The following is a 14788-nucleotide window of genomic DNA, read 5'->3' as shown; positions in this document are numbered from 1 at the left end:
GAGAGCTTATCTCAAGGCCTCCATCTCCAGGGGTTCTGGCAGAGCATGAGAACTGACGGGGTTTGGAAGTGCTGGGGAGGCACTTGGGAGAGGAACAAGAGGAGCCATGTCCAAAGCCTGACCCCATGATGTGGCATCAGAAGAGAAGGGCTGGCCGGCTAGGGGGCCTGTGTTGATCTAGGAGATTAGTCATTCTCCAGCAGGACACACCCAGGGGAGTGGGCCCCAGGGTAACTGAAAAGGAGAGTTCTTGGAAGTAGTTTCTAGTTTGGGTTCAACAAACTGCTCTGTGCATGCTCAGAGACCCTTCCTCTGTTGGCCATCAGTCTGCTGGCAGTATGTTGGAAATAAGGTGCTATTTACCAAAAAGTGGTCTGTTGGATGAAAGGAAGAAGAATACAGCCCCTGACAAAGGGGTTCTCAGCCTGTCCTCCATAAGGTGGCCAATTATGAATACTCAAAAAAGCTGAAATTTCTCACTGCAGAAGAGGGAAAAATTACAAAACATTTTCATACATTCAGATATATGAAGAAATGCACATTTAGAAACCATTGCCTCAATTGAAAACCATTAATGAGTGGGGGAAGACTGTGACCAGAAGCCCGGAGTGCCTTCTCCATCTGCTGACTATTGATGGATGGGCAAGGTCAAGGCCCTGCTCCGCCCGTGTTGGAGTGTCTTATCTTTACACTGGACTTGGGCTGAACAGCCTTCCAACCAAGCGCAGCCTCAAACAAAGATCTGTCCTTGGATAGTTCTTCAAACTAAGACTATCCTCTGTAAAGGGGGTCACCCTAGTCCCTAAGCAGAGATGGTAATAGCTGTAGCATTGGTGAGTTGTAGCTACTATTACTAATGTAAGACAGCAGACTGGCAAATGGGCAAGTTATGGTGTTGGGTGGGCAAGGAATGGTCCTCTTTACCTACTTCTCCTGTGATGGTGGGAAGAGCACCTTCTCCATCACTGTAGGCTTCTGGAAGGAATGTGGCTCTTGCTTACACTGCTTTTCTACAGTGGACACACTCTTGAGGAAGAGATGTCAGAAACTCAAGATGCTGCCAACATTCAAAATTCTTCCTCGCTATATCAAGCCTGGTGTGTGTGCATTTAGCCCAGTGCTTTCAATTCTGACTGCCTGTGACATTCCTGGGTCTTGGTCAAAGTCTTATCTGAGAAGCACAGAAAAATTTGCCTGGTATCCTTTTTCAACAGGAGATGCCAGACTGAAACTTGGACTTTGAGCAAGCAAAGCTTTGAGTCACAGTTGCTCCCATCATCCTATACAATTATCACAGAGACCCTGTTATATGTCCCACCACCTAGACAGAATAAGTTGGGGGGGTATTCAAGACAGGGGTTTTCCCAGTTGCAATGTATGGCTGTGAGAGTTGGACCATAAGGAAGGCTGAGCACCGAAGGATTGAGGCCTTTGAATTGTGGTGCTGGAGGAGACTTCTGCAAGTCTCTTGGACCGCAAGGCGATCAAACCGGTCAGTGCTAGAGGAGATCAACCCTGACTGCTCTTTAGAAGGCCAGATACGGAAGATGAAGCTCAAATACTTTGGCCACCTAATGAGAAGGAAGGACTCACTGGAGAAGAGCCTAATGCTGGGAACAATAGATGGCAAAAGAAGACGGGGATGGCAGAGGATGAGGTGGCTATGTAGATGGAGTCACTGGGGCAGTGGGTGTGGGCTTGGGTGGACTTTGAGGAATGGTGGACAGGAGAGCCTGGAGGAATGTTGTCCATGGGGTCATGATGGCTTGGGCGCGACTTTGCAAATAACCAAAAAAAAAAAAAAAAAAAAAAAAATCAAGACAGAACCTATTTGGTAGTAGCACCTAATATCTGAACTGTGGAAGCCCTGTGAGGTTGGCTTTTTTGCTGTCTATTTCTGTTTAAAGTGGATACCATTCAGTTCTATCTGGCTATAAACTGTGGACAGTGTTCTGACACTCTTCCTTCTAATTTTAGTACAGCTTCAAACTTCCAATTTAGCACAGCTTCAACCGAACAGAATTTATTTGGATTTTGTATCTGCTTTTTGGTGGGGCAGAAGGGTGCCATGCTCGCTGCATTTCTTGGTTGGATGGCAAGAGTTTTCATCCTGTTGCCATTGTACATCATCCGAGGTACCTGGCAGGGAGAGGGAAGGTAATCTCAGTTGCAGAAGAACTCTCCAGGTTTGCCCTGATAACACAAGACCTAATTTATTTCCTGACTGAAGGGAAAAATTCTATCTTGAAACAAAAGTGCTCTTTATTTAATATCCACATTAATATTTCAATGTGCACATGAAACTAATTTGTATTTTGAGACTTTGAAATGATCAGGGTCATCCAGTCTTCAAACTGAAGCCGGTATGAAAATCTGAAGGCTATTGGTTTCATAACAAAATAAATGTGGTGAAGATAATTCGGTTGGGAATTCAGGATCTACATCCAAATGAGGTGACATAGCAATCCATTGCTGTTCAGTGACAGCATCTGAAAATGGAACTGGGTGTATAAGTTTTCCCAGAAGACAGAAAATAACAAATTTTCTTATTAACGATGGAGTATGGGTGCAGGTTTTGATTATGGAAGAAGTAGGAGGATGTTATATTTCCTGGATGGTAAGGACTGGGAGATGCTGCGGGACCAAATGCAACTTTCAGAGAAGACTGAATCTGTAGTCCGTCTCCTGCCTCTTTTATAAACGGAGCAGTGAACAAAGCCAGCACTGTCCATGCAAGTCCCATTGTTCACTTGGCCTTAACCCTGCTGTGTTTCTAGCCTACCTCAGCTATAGGCTGAGGTAGGTACCTCAGCTACCTCAGGTGAGCTATAGGTACCTCACAGGGTCAGGAAAAATGTTTTAAAGCAGGGTGTGCCACCGCAGGAGATTAGAGCCCCAGCCCACATGGGTGCCATCTTATTTTTTAAAAAAAGAAAGAAAAATGGCACCTTCCAACACTCTGGAAGACCCATAAAGTCAAATGAGGTTGATTGCAAGCCAATTTTGATCTTTGTGCATCCTGCAGTCAGTACAGGTACCTCCCTCCCAACATTTTAAACACTGATTCTGGGGGGACCCCTCTTCGAAGGAGACGTTTTTGACACAGGCACATTTAATGAAACAAAAATAAGGAAGGATACGGTTTACGGTGCTGGAAGCTATAGACATTACTAAAATTTATGTGTGTGTGTGGGGTGGGGGTGGGAGAGTGTTTCCAATTCGCCTAACTCGTAATGCTTGGTTATATCCTGCACTGGGCCCCTTCCATAGTTGTCCTCTGATTAGGATCACAATCAGAGCAGTGCTGTGCTGTGCTGTGCTGTGCTGAAAGCTCCTTATGTCCCCTTTCAAGCAGTCCCTTTTAATATGGTGTAAAAGAAATCTCCTTCAAAAATTATTCAACAGTGAAGAAAATGTTGGAGACATTCTCATGGCTGGGAATTCTAGGTTCTTACGCATACATTACTCACGTGGTGTCTAGGCATGTGTGCACATGTCCTGTCTCTCATTGAGCAGCCATCTCTCTGGCGGGGTGCAGCCACCCCAGCTTCCCCACCTCAAGCGAGGCCCAGGGAAGACCTTGTGAGCTAAGTCCTTCTCAAGTGGCTATTGCAAATCAGGAAGAGCAACAGCCTGGGAGGTGGTGGAGGCGCACATCCTCAGCTAGAAAAGGTAAACTTGGAGGGGATTCTCAAGTGCCTGGAGAATGAGGGAGAAGAGAAGAGAAGAGAAGAGAAGAGAAGAGAAGAGAAGAGAAGAGAAGAAGGGGGGGGGAGTGAGAGCTCTTTCATGGGAGGAAAATAATTTCAAGAGCTGTGGTACAGATTTTTGACACAGTGCTAAATCAGAGCTGGTGAAGAATGTCCCACTTACTCCTTCCTACTTACCCAGCCTGGCTCAAAGAACTTTTCCAGATAGAAAGAAAAGGCACTTCTGAAGCAAAAGTGCTCCTTGTCAAATACCCACATTCATAATTCAGTGGGTACATGAAAAAATGTGCATTTTGAGTCTTTTCATATGCACCATTGCAGGGATGGAAACCAAGGGCATCCTGAATGCTGGAAAGCCATGGCTCTTGTAAGGCAATAAGCATGGCGTAGGTGGAAGAGGCACAAATGTTTATGCCCCTGTTAAAAGTCAAACTTCCATAAGATAGTAAGATTCTTCTTGGAGAAAAATGTGTGTGTGTGTGCGTGTTTTGCATTCTCACTAATCAGCTAAGGAAATCGTTCCTCAAAAATATGACATCCAGTGTTGTCCAAAGCAGCAAACAAACTGTGCTTTCTATCGGTGGCTTAAGTCTAAAGTTGTGATAACTGAAATAATATAAAAGGGCATTTTGTTCATTAGAATATAGTACATGACAGGAATGAAAAAACACCCCTTGAGAGTCCACTGGGGGTACACAATCAAAAGAGCATTTACAGTTTATTCAGACATGCAGGAAATGCATGCGGCATGTAGGCAGTCCCAAAAGGGACTACAAAGACAGAGTCTGCAGAAGAAGCTTTTATAGCCTATCAGTTACACCCAGTTTCAAGGAGGGGAGGGGACTTGCCTAGGCAGTTTGCTAAAGGCACATGAGAATAAAACAAAAAGGATTAAGTATAAAAGAACCTCCAGGACAGGCAAACCATTAGCATACCCAAGAGTGTACCTCCAAGGACAGGTGAGCATTAAATTCTCTAGGGTGTACCTAGGAAACAAGACTTGCAACAAGAATCAGGGGATCCTATCAGTCTAAATCTGTTCTTACAGTGCCAGGCTTTTAGCAGCAATATTATGGCAAAGCTTTTGCTCATTTGGTCCCGACATACACCAAGGATGAAATGTGAGTTGCATCCTTCCAGTATTAATACATCTGCTTAAGGAGTAAGCCCTGCTAAGGCACTTTACATCAGCAAGTGTAACACATAGCAAAAGCAATTCCATTACAGTTTCAAAACTACCCCACCTGCTACCCAAAATCAACATACAACCTAGCACCACAACATAGAGAAAAGAGAGTAACCAACAGTAATAGTTTACCCAGTGACTTAGTAAAAGGGAGATTGAAATGCAAGGATCTTTAGGGTGCTATCCTGTGGCTTCTTGCCTTTGTCTGGGAGGTGACACCATCATTTGGAGTCCCAGCTCTGCAAAGATCCTGCAAACCTGGAGCTGGGACTCTGAAGGTCAAGCTCCATGCCCCTCCCCACAGCTAGCACTGAAAGAACGGCAGGGGCTGCCCACCCCCAGGTCATGACTGGGACTGAGGGGGGACAAAGGAAAGGTCCTAGCGGGTGGGGAGGGGAGGAAGCTGAGCCTGAGGATTTAGCCTGATTCCCACTGGTGCCTGAACCTCCTTCACGTTCTTTCCTCAGAAACAGCCCAGTTCTAGGCATGGCAGAAACAGAGATCATAGCCACCACGCTCTGTTCCATGCATTGGATGCATATCGACCTCCAAGTTCAGAGGCTAATTTGTGCCAGCGGGAGAGTGTAGGATTGCACCCTTAGGAGGGAATTCCAGAAAAACTGGTGCCACCACCAAAATGCCTCTGTCTCTAGTGCCTGCCAACCAATAAATCTTCAGAGCAGGATTATGTTCTAGCATTTTAAATTGGGCTCAGGCACAAAAATAGTAGTACACAAATGTAATCTGTGATAAATGTTCAGATGTGCATGTCTGCTATGAAAATTTCCAGCTGCTCTATCCTGTCCTCTCCTTCTGCTGGTTTTCTGCTTTCCCTTAGCAGTCAATCCATGGCAGGCTTTTTTTTTTCAGTCCACACTGGAACTGTTTGTAGGGTTTGCTCCCCCATTTATGTCCAGCCTTCCAAAGACTGTACTTCTGAAACTTTGGGGTTTCCCAGAGTGTGCTAAGAATTCATCCCCACGTGTGAGTGGCAAAGTTTTTTGCAGCATAAAGTGTAACACTCACCTCTGCACATCAGAAATAGGGGGACAGATGTGGCTCTTACGTTATGGGAAACTTGCTGTTTCACACGATACCTGTCAAAAGAGAACAATAGCTATAAATTATGTGATTGGGTGCAGAGGTGAAAGATCAGATGCATTCTTGCAAATCCTCCACATGCAAGGGAAGCAATTTTCTCATTGCTTCAATCTGAGTGGGAAAGTATGTGTGTCTATTTTTTTCCAGCATCATGTGGCTCCCTCAGTCTACTGAAGTGAAATGGGGAAACAAATGCAGACATCTCCACACATCAGAATTCACAAACCCCTTAGAAATAACTAATCATGCAGATACTGAGACATATTGCATCCCCTCACCCCATTTTCCCCTACTTGATTTTTTTAAAATATCTTGCTTAATGAAGAGATCAGTAACTCTCAAAAGCTTGCACATTTTTGTGATCTTTTGCTTGGTCTAATAAATGCATTACACTAATATGGATTTTGGAGTTGATTTTCTCGTGGTCACAATGACTAACAACAACTCCTCCTTGTCTTCTTGGTGACATAAGTAAAAAGGGATAGGAACAAAAGAAGGGAAATTTTCTTCCTCATCATGCACAGCAAAACACAGGCAGCAGATTACATGCATAGAAGATGGACTCCTCTGATGCAGAAGTTCCATGGGGTTTGATTCCTGCTGTGTGAATCCTGGAGGTAAACTCAGGCAATCTGGCATATTCCATCCCCAAGATGGATTCCTCATACATTCCTACTGATGAGCAGGGAGTGTGATCCTGCTTCCTGCCCACACCATACGAATCCACTGAATCTCCGGACAGGGTTCTTGGCACCACATAGCCGACAGATGCCAAACTAGAATGTTGTACATGGAAAAGGCCTGTTGAGTGTAGATAGCAAATGCAGCTTCTCCCATTCTAATTTCCAATTCAACTTCCACATTCATCCTGATGCTCCTGGCGGACACAAATGAAAGAGCAGAACACAACCGTGATTGATTTGGTTGGCTTTGCTGTTGCATGCCAGAAATTGCAGTGCTCTGTTTCAGCCCTGAATTGGCTGCCTTGAATGCTATTAACACTGTGACTTTAGGGATACGCAGGCACATATAACTTACTGGTAGCAGAATTCTGTGTTACTGAAGGGACAATTTTATATGGGAACCTATAGCATTTTATTAGGCTGTCATTACAAATTAACCCAGAGAGAATGTGCTCAGATCGATAATGGCAGCCAGATTTATGCATGAGCTACTGCTTTATTGCCCACAATGGAGACTGCAGTTCAGGAAGCCACTGTTCATCCATCCCTTTAATTATAAGGCTTTGCCTCAAAGCTCTTTTGGGATCTACGCTGTCATGAATTTCACTGCACAGCAGGCCTTCAGATGCTCACACCAGTGCATCCCAAGGATTCAGCAGTGCTCCCCATGCAGGGCTTTGGTCTTTGGCCATACATTCCTAATGGTAAACCAAGTGCTTCTTCCATATTCAGTCCAGTGGAGGAAACAAGTATTCATGGGCAATCAGGAATGAGTGTCCAGATATGCGCGTTGCTTGAGTCATGGGGGAGTCCTTGCGGTGATTCATTTCTATACTGCCCCATAGCTGAAGCTCTCTGCAGTTCATGGGTGGCTTTGCACATTTTTGATGTGCACTTTCAGATGTGGATGCAAGATCAGGAAATTGTAGAAATTCCCCAAGAATGGTGTTCCTGCTCGTGTTGATGTTTGGGGTTGCAAACAGGGCATATTTGCATGATGTGTGAAAAGGAAAAAATTCTCATGCAGTTGCTAGTCAATGCCAAGAATGATTACCTGGCTTGATGGCTGGGTTCACATGGCACAGCAAACAAGCCCATGCTGTTTCCACAGCAGGCAGATTTTTCCTGAATTTAGCTGTGGATGATTGCAGGCTTCAGAGCACAGCCCCCATGGGTGAAACCCATGTCCTTTCCCATTCTTTCCTGTGGACTGTGGCAGCCTTTTCCTAATTGGTCTGCTGTTGTCCTGAGGTGCCCCCCCCCACACCCCAGAGTATACCTGCATACCTGAAGCGCTTCCCTGCATACCTGAAGCACTTTCCAGCCACCCCAGTGCTCACAGAAATGTTTACTATCAGTTTCAATGTGATTTCCCCCTTCTTCCTCCATGTATATTCTCACTGCACTCTGGTTTCTAAAAGTAAACAGGGAAAGAGAGATACTTGGTTGATGGAAAGAAAATGAGTAATGATGCATCTGTTGCTAGTGTGCTGAGGACAGTAGAGAGGGAAAGCTAGAAGTGGCTATTTCTATGACTACTCTTACCAGGAGACTCTATGGTGTTTCCACATCAGCTATTGTAGAATGGTAAACCTGGGTACAGATGACCACAGTGAAGCCACAGAGAAGCATGCACAACTTGGAACAGACCACTGATTCTCTCCATGGTTTAAACCCTATCCCTATCATGCAGTAACTCTGGAACTGGGTACAGATAATAGAACATTATCCACAATGTTAAGATTTGACCTTGGCTTCTCATGTCATGCGAACCCACCAAAATCAACAGCTTTCTATGTTCCTGCATTTAACAAATTCCAGAAATGGCTCACAATTTTAAAACATTTCACATATTAAAAACAAGGGGGGTTCTTTTTAGAGACACAAAACTATTGATCCATTGTGGACATCTGGTTTGACCCAGCACATATATGAAACAATATGCATGCTGGTTCCACTCTGATGTGGGTGCCATGGCTTAAATAAGGACTATATTGATTTGTCTTATACCAGATCATTCAATTTATCCATCTGGCACATAACTGTGCACTTCTGAGTGGCAGTGTCTCTCCTGTGCATCAAAAGCAGAGATCCGCTCTATTCGGCTACTTATGCATCTTGTAGATGATATTTTTTAACTGGAGCCACCAAGTTTTGGTTGAGATCTTCATCTGCAAAGCATGAGAATTAGCCCTTTTGGAGATTAGCATGGAGCTGGTGCAGATCCAACCAGGATTTGGATCAACTGTATCTTATTTGCACAGAAAATAGCATTGCTATCATCTTAGGTTTGTGTAGTGATGTTAGCCTTGTGTACTATACCTTTGTCTGTGGGAATTAATGCTCTTCCCTTTAAAACCATGCCTGAGTTGTTACACAAAAATCAAGAGGTAGATGATGCAGCTTGGAGCACTTCAAAATTCCAACAGGAGTTGAAAGTCTGATATTAGTCTCTGGAAAAGTGTATCACTTCTTTAAAGTGTTTAGTTTTCTTGCTGTGCATCCTCTTAAGGGGAAATGTTAAAAGGTGTCATGCTAACCACTCTGGGGAGGAGCCCTAGATTCATCAGCCAAGAAGTGTTACATTGCAAAACATACACATTCAAGCATCAAAGAATTGTGTGTGTCGTGCGAAATGAGCCCTGAGCATTAAGGAATGCTTTACTCAAGAGTTTTGCTATCCTCAAGGATTGAGGATGTAGAATAGAGTTTACACATTGAGGTTTTAGAATAGAGTTTATGTATTGAAATACCTCCCAGTGAGACGGAAAACACACTGAATGTCCATGGCAGAGTGTGGGCCTCTCTTTTTGGCATGGCTCTTGAACGTGGGAAGACTAAGCTAAGAACAAGATCTAGGTTGCTTTCCTTAGAAAGCTTTGGAGACTTTTCCTGAAACTTCCCAGTGAGTGGACATTCCCAGACCTCCATCCTCAGACTCAGAAGATGAGTCCAGAGCAGCACCTGCATCTGCTCAACCTTGCAGAACCTGAAGGATAAGAAGCCAGACAAGTGCCTTTTAGGGGAGCATTCGGAAGTTGGCTCTTCAAGGAAATGGAGCAGGTTTTGTCTGCCTTTACGAGGCCTCAGATGGTTCCAGCCCCACAAACAGAGGGAACAACCATGCTGGATCAGATCAGGCTGCATCTAGACCAACAGTCTGTTCAGATGATCAGTCTCCAAGAAGCTAGGAAGGAAGGCTGACTCTATGTGCTTTCAAAATGGGGGCAGTTCGGCAACAGGACTGAGCAACATGGCCGAATAATGTTGCTTTCAGGGGCTGTATGGAAACAAAGTCGGCTACTTCTTTGGGTCCTGTCATCTCTTATTTCTGTACTATCCCTGGAAACAGTGCTATATGATCAAGCGGTTCCATTTTCAGGGAATTGCAGCTCCATTTTGAGAGTGCTTGGCAGGAACAGAATTTCCTAGCATTTTGTAGATGCTTTGCTTTGGAATATTTTTTTAAACTAAGAAAACAATTAAAAAATCCCAGGATCCTACTTGTATTACAGGACATTACTAAACTATACAAACCTTTCCTCTACAATTCTGTGCAGCACAGGAACTGAAAATATATCATAATGAAAAAATAATAACCTAATTAATCAGATTGAAATCAGGGCTCATGATACACACAGGAGTTATAAATATGCTGAATTTGGCTTACAAAGCAACACACTTTACATCTTTCTTCTGCCGAGGCACAATCCCATTACATTCAGTGAAGGAAAAGCTCCAGTCCTTCCAAACTCTGTGGACCAGCATTTGCCTAAGCTATACTACCATCCTTCACCTTTCCCTGATGACTTTCTTTAATAGGGCTTTACCAGACATGATGCTGCCTTCTGAGAATGCATCAGCAACACCAAGGCACTGTACTTGGAGTGAGGGCATCTTGCTCGCCACAGTATCTTGGCAGGGAGAGAATGGGTTTGTGCGTGAGAGAGGTCAGGTAGGCATGGATTAAATCAGTCAAAGTCCTTAAGAAGTTTGAACGAAAGGGAAATATTTGGGGTGAGCTTGTGAGTATGGAGAAGGGCGAAAGGAAGGTTTTAAGCAGGGGATTAGCCAATCAGGCAGTTATAAGTTAAGGCGAGCCCTGATGCACTATCACAGCTGGACTGGCAGTTGTAACTTTCTTCCACACTGGTGATGCAAGAGTATCCTGGTGATGGAAGAACTTAGGGAGTTTATAGACATTCTCTCCTCCAACAATCTGGCTGCTGTCTCCGAACATCTGCTGCCTGGGAAAATAACTCATGCTGCCTCATCAAAGGGCTGGCCCTGTGTGAACACTTCCCTGACCTGTCACACAGGTTGCAACTGGCTAGGGAATGAAGCCTTCTATGAAATGCTAGCATATGAAAGACAGTTCAAAAAGACAAAACAAAACACCGTATTTGTCATTTATTGTTGTATTTACGTCTGTGACCTTGATGTAAAAATGTACCTGGCAGAACAGGAACAGGGTTCCTTTTGCAAAAACAAAAACAGGAGACAAAACATATGCCTTACCCTACAGAGAAAGAGCCTCAGAGAAACATGACAATAGCAACAACAATAATCAGATGAAATCAATAGCAGGAGAGTCTAATATTAAATATTACTCTGCCTGAAGACATCTAGCAGCAGTCCCAGAAGACTAGTATATTGTCACTGTTGCTGCCAACTCCCCCCATGTTTGTGACAATAGTACAGTTTATTTATAATTTATGCCATCTTAATGGACTCTTCATCTTCAGAAGTGGCATTGCTGCTGCCTCACTAGTGAGGAATAGCCTGAGAGTCACTGGTGGGGAAAGAGAGGGAGGTCCCAGCATGACATCAAATGATTCTCAAGGGGATCAAGGCCCTGGAAACAAGGCTGTATGAGGAGAGAGAAAGGACTGGGCATCTTTAGCCTGGAGAAGAGAAGACTGAGGGGAGATGGGAGAGCATCTCCAAGGACGTGAAAGGGTGACACACAGAGGAGGCCAGGATCAGTTCTTGAGCAACCCAGTTGCAGGACCCAGAACAATGGGCTCAAGACAGGAAGCCAGATTCTGGTTGGGCATCAGGAAGGACTTCCTGATTGTTAGAGCAATATGACGATGGAGCCAATTGCCTAGGAAGGTTGTGGGCTCTCCCACCTGGGAGGCACTGAAAAGGCAGTTGGATGGCCATTTACTAGGGATGATTTCACTTGGAGTCCCTCACTGAGCAGGAGTTTGAACCTACTGGCTCCTTCCCACTCAACAATTTTATCATTTCATGGAGAACCATTGCAAGATGAATAGAATGGCTTCAGGAAATAGAAAGCCTTGCTTATGGTGAATCTTTAAATATTAGGAGAACGGATGTCACCATAGTGTTGAGGGTCACTTGAAACAAGCCTGGAAGGTAACCAAGGCCAATATGACTTGGGCAGTCAGTCCTTGGCCCCGCTGCTAACAGAGTTCCCCTCCAGGCACTCCAGTAAGCGTTGTGTTATACTTGCTTTATTTCATAATTTTTGGCCAGGATTAACTGTGAAGATAATGCAGTTTCCAATTAAAGAAAGGGGGTTTTGTTTTTAAGATCTTGTCTTAAATAATTGGACTTATCTGCTGACTATTGGTGTTTCCCATCAGCATTGTATATCCAGCCTTTGCCAGTTTTGGAATCATCTTGTCTAATTCCTCTCTCTGAATGGATGACATTAGGATAGGCAAAACACATATGCCATGCTGATGCCTTAAAGGTCACATCTTCATGTTCAATCCACATTGGCAGAAATGGCTTTTCGGGTGAATGTGCATGTTATTTTCTTCATTTTTTAAATGTAAGCCTGAAAAATTTGTCCTATCCTGAACAGAGCATCCTGACCCTTCTATACCTGTTGAACATCTGCATCAGAAGGCTCATGTATCTCTGATTGCTTAATACAAGAGGTAATACATAGGAATGATTTGGAGTCAAGCTGTAATAGGCCTCTTTTAAAAAATCATACTTGCTAGATATTTCTGGCTAATAAGGGAGATGCTGCTGAAATTCATAAGTACGTGGTTCAGTATATAAATTCATCCATCTTGAAATGTGTGGCTGGGACTACCATTTTCCCAAGAAAGTCTCCTTTGGATTGGAATTTTCAGTGAAAATCATGTGTGATCAGCATGCCAAAGGCCAGGCACCCAAATCCATTTGCTTTGTAAAGAAGGTGTACAGAAATTCCTTGGCTTAACCTCTTACACTCCATGGGCATAAATGCTAACAGTTTCTGTTGATTGCTGTCAAATTTCTGAAAATAAAGTTGCTTTATAGGCATACATGCAGAAGTTCATTGATATTAATAGCTGTGAAGCCAGGGCTTGGTACCTGAATGCCAAGACTTTCCTGGAAGGCAGGGTAATGATGTTATTGGTGCCTCCCCCACCTCAGGCTTCCCTCTTCCCTCTTAGCAGAGATGTAATCTTTGCAGTAGCTGGGGATAAAATGAATTTTCCCAGCAACAATATTGTTGTGAGATATCCCTGTTGTAATGCAAATTATTTTGTGGTAGCTTGCTCTTGAATGGGCAATTAAGACCATTTGCTTTACAAAAGACCTCACTTGGTGGGAGAGGAAACTGCTAAAATATGATACGGATGAACACAGCTGCCTGCATTTTTGACTTTCTCTGCGGATGTGGATGTAGCAATAGGGACCGTAATGTGAAGTGCCTGCATTTCAAAATTTACTGCCACACCACTGGTTAATAGCTCATTCACAATGAAACCGTCATTGATTGTGTGAACAATGTGGGCAGACCACTTAACCTTGCAGCCTTTTGTTTGATGACTGTCTTTTCTACTGGAGTTAGTCAATTCTCTGGAACTTTTCTTGAAAAGGTTTAACATAGTCATTGTCAAGACCTAATTCTGGCTTTTGTTTCCCAAATGTGCTCTGTTGGGATGATGGGTGGATGAGTTTCTGGGCATCTCTCTGCTGCGATGGAATTAGACCAAGGGAAATAAAACCAGATTACAATGGTCAAAGGGCAGTACAATAATCTGCAGATGTACGACACCATTCGTACATCATGATGTTGGAGAGAACTCTCAGAGAACATCCAAGCGTTTTCTGAATCTTCTCTAAGAAAGCGCATTAATGCTGGGCCAATTCTGAACTGAACCAAAGGGAGGTCACCCAACACTAGTGCACTAAACTATTCTGGATAGCACAGGCAAGGAACTGATTTTTAGGAATCAAATACTATACAGCTAAAGAGTTGTCCTTTGACATGCATCATGGCCTTTGCTTTACTTCACTTTTTGCCCCGATTTTTTCCCTGCTACCTAAAACCAATGGATAAAACGAGAGTGGGGGACATAATCCTGAATGGGACCGAGCCAGGAGACTTCCCTGGCGGTAGGAGAGAGTTCAGCTTTAAAGCTCTCCAAATTGGTGGCCATTGCTCCATCTTGTGGTAGTGGATTCCATAGTCTATCTATGCATGAAGAAATGCTTCCATTTATATGTCCCGAATCTTCCACCAGTATGTTAAGTTTGCTTACAATGGTGTTTGAAAATAAATTTTAATTGTGAGTTCCAGAAAACTTAACCAGACCAGAACCAAGATAAAAGCAGAAAAATAAAATAAATAGTAAAATAAAGTGATCTGTTACATTGTCCTACATGGCATTTGAGCAAATATATTACCATGAACACATACATGTACCCCTGTGCTTACTGCTATTAGTAAAATTTATGCATAGGCTAAACTTGAAGGCCTCCCTCACTGTAGATGGGCTAAGTTGGGGGAGAATGGAAGGAACACCTCTCCTTTCTTCTCCTGACACATCCTTGCTGCTGTTTCTGTTGTTGCCATCAAATTAAGGGTAGGCTAGGGAAGCAGTGATGTGTGATCAGAGGTTGGTGGCAGGGAGGGCTTTGCAGGAGCAGGGGAAGGCAAAAAACAGAGCTGAGCTGAGCTGGGAACACGTCTCTGTCTTGACTGCTAATTTGGGGGTATTTGGAGACTTTTACAACTCACCTCTTTTGGGGACGGTTTCATGGGCCCTGAATGTTCTTTTCTGAACCTGGCTTGGAAGCAGAAATGTGAAGTCTTGGAAGACCTCCCAAAAGAGCTGATATTGGAGAATGTTTCC

This window comes from Varanus komodoensis, unplaced genomic scaffold, assembly GCF_004798865.1.
Source record: "Varanus komodoensis strain SLA01 unplaced genomic scaffold, ASM479886v1 scaffold27, whole genome shotgun sequence".
NCBI classification, from domain to species: domain Eukaryota; kingdom Metazoa; phylum Chordata; class Lepidosauria; order Squamata; family Varanidae; genus Varanus; species Varanus komodoensis.
Note: the sequence above shows the minus strand (reverse complement) of the source record.